The sequence below is a fragment of the Lipotes vexillifer genome, unplaced genomic scaffold (genome assembly GCF_000442215.2).
Source record: "Lipotes vexillifer unplaced genomic scaffold, Lipotes_vexillifer_v1.1 scaffold957, whole genome shotgun sequence".
NCBI classification, from domain to species: Eukaryota; Metazoa; Chordata; class Mammalia; order Artiodactyla; family Lipotidae; genus Lipotes; species Lipotes vexillifer.
This window is the reverse complement of record NW_006791360.1, coordinates 836,119-845,996: the sequence shown is the minus strand read 5'-3', so window position 1 is coordinate 845,996 and position 9,878 is coordinate 836,119.

The window sequence follows — 9,878 nt, the reverse complement described above, 5'->3', positions numbered from 1 at the left end:
TCCCACATGCCGCAGAGTGGCTGGGCCCGTGCGCCACAACTACTGAGCCTGCGCTCTAGAGCCCGCGAGCCACAACTACTGAAGCCCGCACGCCTAGAGCCTGTGCTCCACAACAAGAGAAGCCACCGCAATAAGCCCACGCACCATAACGAAGAGCAGCCCCTACTTGCCACAACTAGAGAAAGACCGCACACAGCAACAAAGACCCAAGGCAGCCAAAAATAAATAAATAAATAAATTTATTTTTTAAAAAAATAAAAGAACTGGCTCTGGAGTCAAACTGCCAAGCTTTTTTAAAAAAAATTTATTAAATTAATTTTTTTTTGGCTGCGTTGGGTCTTATTTGCGGCACTTAGGATCTTTCGTTGTGGTGGGCGGGCTTCTCTCTAGTTGTGGCACACGGGCTCCAGAGCGCGTGGGCTCTGTAGTTTGCGGTACACAGGCTCTCTAGTTGAGGTGCATGAGCTCAGTAGTGTGGCGCGCGGGCTTAGTTGCCCCGCGGCATGTGGGATCTTAGTTCCGTGACCAGGGATTGAACCCGCATCACTTGCATTGTAAGACGTATTCTTTACCACTGGACTCCCAGGGAAGTCCTCTTACTGAGTTTTCTAAAGGCTGGTGCTCAAAGTATGCTAGGAAAGAAATTGCAGAAATTAAGAATTCTTAAGGAATTGTGTGTCATGCATTTAATGACCAGATTTTAGCTAATTTTATAGAGATGTTCTTAACAGTTGGTGAGAATATCAAATGAGAATAATAATCATTGTTGTATCCACTTAATTTAAAGGCCATATGAGACTTTTCTTTTTTTGGAGGGGGGCGCGTCAGGCGGCAAGTGGGATCTTAGTTCCCCGACCGGGGATTGAACCCATGCGCCCTGCATTGGGAACTTGGAGTCTTAACCACTGAACCGCCAGGGAAGTCCCTGAGGCTTTTTGAATAGGTCATATAATAAATAAATAAAAATGAGAATATAGTGAAGTTATAGTGAACATAATGGATAATAGTTTCTCTCCGCTTCAGAAAAAAAGCCTGTTTTTTTTTTCTTTTTTTTGGCCATGCCACGTGGTTTGCAGGATCTTAGTTCCCTGGCCAGCGATTGAACCCAGGCCATGGCAGTGAAAGCACTTAGTCCTAACCACTGGACCACCAGGGGACTCCCAGAAAAATCTGTTTTCTAAACTATGCCATTATTATTGTTCTGTGAACCTTGTTCTAAGAGTATGCCAAAGTGAATGTCTTTGTGTGGTACCATATTTATGGGTTGTGGTTCCAGTGAAAAATATGTCGTGATTTTAACTACTAAAAGTTTAAGTGATCTGCTTTTATAAAACATAATAGGAACTGGGAAATTATTTTAATGACTATTTTCTAAAATATTCACATGGCTTTTTCTCTTTAAGAGGTCAAGTAATTTGTCTAGAAAATGTGGTAACAGTATTAACTTGTGTTGTAAGTGATTTAACAGTAATTGAATGCTTTGCTAATATGATGTGGAATACTAGTGAGGTGACTCTGGTCAAAATTCAGACCTTTGGAATGTCAGATTTCATATTCCAAGAGGTTGGGGCTTTCCTAGGCATGCAAGGTAGAGACTTCCTGAAAATTATGGCAGAGAGCCTCTGCATTTTAGAGCTTTATTTTACAGTTGAGAATGGAGACCTAGAGAAGGAGGCCGCCACCTCTAGGGTGTGCAGGCTGCAGTGGCTTCCCTAGGGCCACAGGCTCCTTTAGCTCTGCATTGAATTTACCCTTGAGAATTGTTCCAAAGAGCTTTTCTCATCGACTTGGTTAGTGTGACATCCCACCCTAACCCCATCCCAGGCCTTGCTTTAAAAGGATTTCTTTTTCCCTGGCAGAAGTACCTCTTCAGATACCCAGTTAATGAACAAACCTAGAGATATTGGTTGAGCATTGAGGTATTGGGCTAGGTATAAGTGAGAGAGGCAAATATGTGTCCTATCTTCAATGATGTTATGATGTTGTTTAATTGGATTGGGAGGGTGATGTTCATTCATAGAAATGTAAGGAGGCATTGATTTGAAATCAAACAATGCAAATAAAGACAGGAAAATATGTTTTTCATATTCTAATTTGGTTGACAAAATTTTAAGAAATTCATAAGCTGGGAATACCTGTTTGATCCTTAGTCATCTATCACTGGCACTCTCCCTACCTTGACACCAACCCCCCCTCCCCCATTTTTTTTTTTTTTTTTTTTTCTTGCGTTATGCGGGCCTCTCACTGTTGTGGCCTCTCCCATTTGCGGAGCACAGGCTCCGGACGCGCAGGCTCAGTGGCCATGGCTCACGGGCCCAGCCGCTCCGCGGCATGTGGGATCTTCCCGAAACGGGGCACGAACCCGCGTCTCCTGCATCGGCAGGCGGACTCTCAAGCACTGCGCCACCAGGGAAGCCCCATTTTTTTTAAAACAGTGGTTTAATTGTCTTGTTGCAGAGGTGATACTTTTATTTAGTCAGAAGGCTGGAGCAGTGGGTGTTTGTTTATAGTCTAAGATGCTTTTTAGGATGTTCTTTTCTTTTTCCCTCAGGGCTGAACTTTGTAAAGTCTAATCTAGTATGATTATGCCAGGTCTGAATGTATCCTTTATTCTACTTCTAGCATTGTTGTCAATTTATCATAAGATTTTTCTTTTATACATTTCTGTTAGCTGAAGAGTTGGCCATGGAAAATCTGCTTCATTCACATATACCTTTATCTATTAGAGTGTGTGAATATTTTCCTATATTTACCATTTATTCATGGAATGTTTATTGAGAAGGTATATGCTCTATGCTATATGAGGCACTGAGGATGCAAAGTTGAAGAAAGCTCATGGCTTGAAGGAACTTTAAGAGAAACAGACAAATGAAGAGATAATTCTAATACTGTGTATTACGTGCAAATGATAGAGCCTCTTCACGGTATTGTGGGAGGCATAGAATGGAGCAGTGATGATTTCCAATAAACAAACAAACAAAAAGAATGGAGCAGTGGTTCTCAAAGTACAGTCTGGGGACCTCTGGAGGTCCCTGAGCTCTTTCTCAGAGATCTGCAAGGTCAAAGCTATTTTCATAACTTAAGACATTATTTGCTTTTCTTTTGCCCTTATTTGTTTACAAATATACCATGGAGTTTGCCAGAGGCAATATAAATTGTGTTATCTCAATAGATTGGGTGCAAAGCAGAGATGAGAATCTAGCTGTCTTCTGTTAAGGCAGACGTTAAGGAGATTTGCAGAAGTGTAAAATTGTATCACTCTTCTCACGAAAGGTTTTCTTTGAAAAATGTGGTTTTTAAAACTAAAATATGTTTAAAAATAAAATGTTTCTAAGTAAACATTTAATAGGTTTACTATTTTTTACATGAATAAAAATTTAAAATCCTTGGTTTTAATTTCAAATTCAGTAAATATTGATAGATATAACCTACATAGACAAGAGCTTTTGAGTCCTCAGTAATTTTTTTTTTTTTTGCTGTACGCGAGCCTCTCACTGCTGTGGCCTCTCCCGTTGCGGAGCACAGGCTCCGGACCACAGGCTCCGGACGCGCAGCCTCAGCGGCCATGGCTCACGGGCCCAGCCGCTCCGCGGCATCTGGGATCTTCCCAGACCGGGGCTCGAACCCGTGTCCCCTGCATCGGCAGGCGGACTCTCAACCACTGCGCCACCAGGGAAGCCTCTCAGTAATTTTTAAGAGTGTGAAGGGAAGCTGAAACCAAAAAGTTTAAGAACCGCTGGAATAGAAATTTCTAAACTGGTCTTCAGGAGAGAGGTGGGCAAGGAAATATTCCTGTGGGAGGTGATACCAGGGCTTAGTCACAGGTGTTTAAAAAACTGCCAGCTGTAATGTAAAGAGGGAGGGAGTTTCAGAAAATAGGTAGAAAGAGGTGGATCACAGAAAGCCTTGTATTGCCAGACTGAGAAGTTTGTTTCTTCTCCCAGTCTGAAATAATAGTTTCTATAATATGTTAATTTCTAACCTTATATATGAAGTGCTGTTGGAAACTATTTTACTATATATGTATTTTTAAATATAAGGAGGTTAGAAGATTGTGTTTTTGATTTTATTTGCTAAATTGGCTGTCAGCATTTTGTATATCAAGGGTGTTCTTTGCTTACAATACTATTTAACATTGACAACAGATGAATAATCTGTGACTTCAAGTCCTTAAAGAAATTATTGTATTTCCTATAAAATGTGGGTTTCAGGTAACCATTTGTCAGTGATACCAAATTCTTGTAAACTGTTTTTAATATGTCAGTTATGGTTGTAAGTTCTGACAGACTTTCTTCTGAACCTAGAGATTAAGTTAATAAGAAAACTCAGAGCCTAATGTTCAAATAGAGGGCGAATGAGAAAATATTAGAAAAGCATATATCTGATAAGGAATATATATAATAATATAAAGAACATTTACAACTCAATAATAAAAATTTAAATAATCCAACTTAAAAATAGGCAAACTGGTTTGAATAAATGTTTTTCCAAGGAAGATATAAAAATGGCTAATAAGCACATGAACAATTGCTCAACATTATCAGTCATTAGGGAAATGTAAATTGAAACCATAATGAGATGCACTTCACATTACAAGTATGGCTATAATCAAACGATGGGCAGTAACAAATGTTGCATGTGGATTTGGAATCCTCATACATTGCTGGTTGGATTGTAAAGTAGCGCATCTGTTTTGGTAAAGCAGTTTGTCAGTTCCTTAAAATGTTAAACAGAATTACCATATGACATGGCAATTCCACTGCTAGGTTTATAGCCAAGAGAATTGAAACACATGTTCATACAAAAACTTGTACATGAGTGTTCAAAGCAGTCTTATTCATAATAGCCAAAAAGTGGAAGCAACCCAAATGCCCACAGCTAATGAATGGATAAGCAAAATACATTTTATCCATACAGTGGAATAGTATTCAGTCTTAAAAAGGAATGCAATTCTTATACATCCTGCAGTATCGATGCTCCTTGAAAACATTATGCTAAGTCAAAGAAGCCAGTCACGGAAGACTATGTATTGTATGATTCCATTTATATAAAATGTCCAGAATAGGCAATTCCATGGAGAAATATTTGAAACAATTTCAGACTTAATAGAAAAGTTTAAAAAATAATAGAGTTAAAGTTACATGGATTACAAGCTATCCTCAAGACTTTTCATATTTTCCTGTGGAAGAAAAAAACATGTAAATAATAAATGAGAATTGCAAGTACTATTAGGTATTATGAAGGTAATAAAGTGGTAGGGAATGAACCAGGTTACAATCTTAATTGTGGTGGTACACAGGAAACTTCTTAGAAGAGGTAACTTTTGAATTGAGACATGGTCGTTAGAAGGTGGTAGATTACCTGGGGCAGAACATTCTAAACTGAAAGAATAGCAAGTACAAAAGCACTAAGTTAGGAACAAAGTAAGTGTGAGAGGAACAAAAAACAAACCATTATGACTAGAAAGAAGTCAGTGAGGAAGAATGGAAGATGAGGTCAGAGGTAGACAAGTACCAGATCATAAAAGGTCTTTGTAGTGCATAGTTGCAACTCAGGTAGGGTTACAGTGGGAAGTTTTGTAAGGTATTAAGCAAACAATCGGAGTAATCTGATTTCTGCTCTGTGAGGTACATTGTAGTTACTCTGACACAGATAAACTGTAGAGCAGCTAGAGTGGAGACAGAGAGACTGATTAGGAGGGTGCTGAAGCAGAACAGCCCAGAAATGCTGATAGTGGCTTAGACCAACGGTCCCCAACCTTTTTGGCACCAGGAACTGGTTACATGGAAGACAGTTTTTCCACAGAGGGTTGGGGAAGGGGGTGGTTTCAGGATGATTCAAGCACATTACATTTATTGTGCACTTTATTTCTATTATTATTACATTGTAATATATAATGAAATAATTATACAACTCACCATAATGCAGAATCAGTGGGGCCTTGAGCTTGTTTTCACTTGCCACTCACTGATAGGGTTTTGATATGAATCTGCAAGCAATTGATTTATTATGGTCTCTGTGCAGTCAGACCTCTCTCTAATGATAGTCTGTATTTGCAGCCACTCCCCAGCACTAGCATCACTGCCTCAGCCCCACCTCAGATCATCAGGCATTAGATTCTCATAAGGAGCACGCAGCCTAGATCCCTTGCTTGCGCAGTTCATGGTAGGGTTCGCTCTCCTATGAGAATCTAATGCTGCTGCTGATCTGACAGGAGGTGGAGCTCATGTGGTAATGTGACCGATGGGGAGCAGCTCTAAATACAGATGAAGCTTTGCTTGCTTGCCCGCCTGCCACTGTACAGCCCGGTTTCTGACAGAGCATGGAGTGGTACCGGTCCATGGCCTGGCGGTTGGGGACCCCTGGCTTAGACTGAGGCTGTGTCAGGGACAGTGGAAGTGTTGGTTGAGTTTGATATGTTTTGGCTGGTAGAGCCAGTTTTTTTTTTTTTTGTCTGAGATGTTGTTTGAGGGGAAGCAGAACAGGAGGATATCAGTAGTTTACACTGTTAAAATATTGGAAACAATCTAAATACCCATAAACAGTGAAATATCTACACAGTGAAGTACAGTCCAGATGTAAAAAAAGAATCAGGAAGATCTCTATGAACTGATACAAAGTAATTTCCAGGATTGTTAAAGAAAAAAAGCAGAGTACAAAAGAATAACTATCTTTTATGTTAACTAGGTTAACTAGGATGTATTTAAAAGGCATCCTTAAAGTTTGCTTTTCTCCTTGTTTCCCAGCTTTTGCCAGTATTTGATAAAATTTGAAAACCCATTTTGAATTGTAAACACCTGTCTGTCGCACAATTCTTAGGTGTATTTGAATAGTTGATTATTCTGTTCTCTGCTTCCTTTTCCTCAAGCCACATGGAACAGCCCTTATTGGAATGTCTGTATCAGTTAGTGTTTGAGACTCTGGGAGAAATGCTTGGTCCCTATAATGCTGTCTACCTTCTTAGAAAATGTTATATATACTTATTTCTTGTTATCATTATATCTCATAATTTCTTTAAAACAAAAAATGAACAAAAGTTCATAAAAATTTAGCATTCCAACAGCAGCTGTTTTTCTACTTTATTACCATTTTTTTTTTGTGGCGGGGAGGTCATGCCATGTGGCATGTAGGATCCTAGTTCCCCGACCAGGGATCCAACCTGTGCTCCCTGCAATGGAAGCATGGATTCTTAACCACTGGGCTGCCGGGGAAGTCCCTTTATTAACTTTTAGTAGACATACTTAACTTTTTATTGATTGATTGATTGATTGATTGTGGTACCCGGGCCTCTCACTGTTGTGGCCTCTCCCGTTGCGGAGCACAGGCTCCGGACGCACAGGCTCAGTGGCCATGGCTCACGGGCCCAGCCGCTCCGCGGCATGTGGGATCTTCCCGGACCGGGGCACAAACCCGTGTCCCCTGCATCGGCAGGCGGACTCTCAACCACTGCGCCACCAGGGAAGCCCTAGTAGACATACTTAACTTTTTACATAGGTTTATGTAACACTTCTAAAGTGAGTGAGATGTTTTCTTAATATTTTCAGTGATTCTATATGTATGAAAGCTTTACATCTAAGGTACTGATATATTTCAGTAAGGAAAAGTGTTATTGGAGTTGCTGTTTTCTTCAAAACAGGGACTGAATGAAGTAAAATGCCTTTGGGGTTAAGCAGAACGTTAAGTGGGATTTTAGCTACACGTGTAGTTTCTTTAATTCATTCAGTGAACATTTTTGATTACCTGCCCTAATCAAAGGCATTTTGCAGGTACTTGGATTGTGAATATGAATATGACTCTCTACTTGCCCTGAGGGATCCACAGTCCTGCAGGGGAGATAAGCAAACTAATATTTGTAATGCACTGTAATAAATGAGTTACATACAAGTCATAGCAGGATCCCATGGGAGTAAGCCTTGGGGGATCAGAAAGGGCTCTAGAGAAAATGCCACCTGAACTGGTGTAGGTGCATAGGAGCTGGCCTGATAGATAGCGGCATCTGCACAGAGGCTTGCACCCCAAACTCTCTCATACTTAATCTTGTCGTTACCAGAATTTAGTCAAATAGTGTCTTGCATTTTAGGTAAATGAGAGATGAATGATATAATTCAGTATGGAGGACAATTCAGTATAGGGATTATCTCATTGTTTTAGTTTAAGGAGGAGATACTATTGGCGGCAAACACTAGATGCCTCCCTTTTGTACATTCCCGTATTTATTAGACCATGATTTAGTTATTAGGGTGAATTACTGGTGAGTAGAAAAGACTAACCCCTGGACTTACCAGGTGAGAGTGTGAGAATCCTTAGGTGAGGCTTTTGTTCAGAAGAGACATGAGGCTTTATATAACTAGGGGAGAGGAGGTTGACCCTGACTCTGAGAGAAGCAAAATGGAATTTTGGAGGAAACATACTTTCTCAAGGAAACTAGTATTAGAGATCTTGGGCTGATGACTTAGGCCAGATAGATGTGTTCACACTACAGACTTCAGTAAGATGGATAATGTTGTTGCCTCAGTTACAGAGACAGTAAAAGAATAGTTTTTGTCATCGTGTGTGTATGTTGGTAGTATTTGGACCCTATTTTGGTTTATTAATTTACTAATCTATGTATAATAGTAATAGATTCCCATGGGATTAAAAACCTTTTCAATATAAGAAAGTTAAACAGTAGAAACTTTCCCACCTCTAGCCCTCAGCCAACCTGTTCCTATTTACTGCATTCCTCCAACACTCCACTCTGTCCCGGAAACTATTTATTAGCCTCTTAGGGATTCTTCTAGGGTTTCTTTACATAAATAAAGGCAATAAAAGTACAGACACTTTTTTCTATCCAAAAAACTCACCAACTCCAAAGGTAGCATATTATACCTGTTGTTCTGCAGATTGGTCTTCTTACCCTCCCCTTTGTACATTGTGTTTTTTACTTAACAGTGGAGATCTTTACCAAAGATCTTTCCATATAGTATATAGTTTTGTTTTGTTTTTTAACTTGTATGATTTCCCTTTGGATAATTTATTTAACCAGTTCCCTGTTGGTAGACGTTTGGCTTGTTTCTGGTTTTTTATTATTGTAACAGTATTGCAGTGAACTACCTTGTACATATGGCATTTTGCCCATATGCAAGTATATAATTATGGAATAAATTCAGATGTGGTATTACTAATAAAAGGCCATATATCTTTGTAATTTTGATAGATATTGCTAAATTGCCCTTATGTTTGGACCCTGACTCTCCCATCAATGAAAAGAGATAATGTGTGTTTCTCTCCCCCTTCCCCAGCTTTATTGAGATTTAATTGACATATAACATCCTGTAAATTTAAGGTGTACAATGTAATGATTTGATACAGGTATATATTGCAAAATATTTACCACAATAAGGTTACGTAATTCACATACTTACCATTATGTTGTTGTTATGCTGGATGACGTGTATTTCTTCACAGCCTTGCCAACAATGTACCATGGTAAACAGGTTGAAAATTGTGTAGTTTTAATTTGCATTTTTCTAATGCGTGAGGTCGGGAGTCTGTCCATATTTTTAAGACTCTCCTCCCCGCCCCGTGTTCTGTGAACTTAACTATTTCATGGGGTTTTTGAAGCAGAAATTGTTATCCTTATTTATACTTTTCTAATTCAAGTGTAACATATGTACAGCAGAGTGTATTAATCTTAAGGGTGTAGTGAGGTGGATTTTTTATAAGCCTCTGACACTCATTCTAGATGTTTTTTGGTGATTTTTACCAAAAGATGTCAACAAAGATTCAGTCTACAGCCAGGATATATATTCTTTTTTCAAATGGTCCTTACATGGTTTGTGTACTAAAATATTAAAGGTTGTAGTTGTCTTATTAGGACATCAGGAAAAAGAATCAAG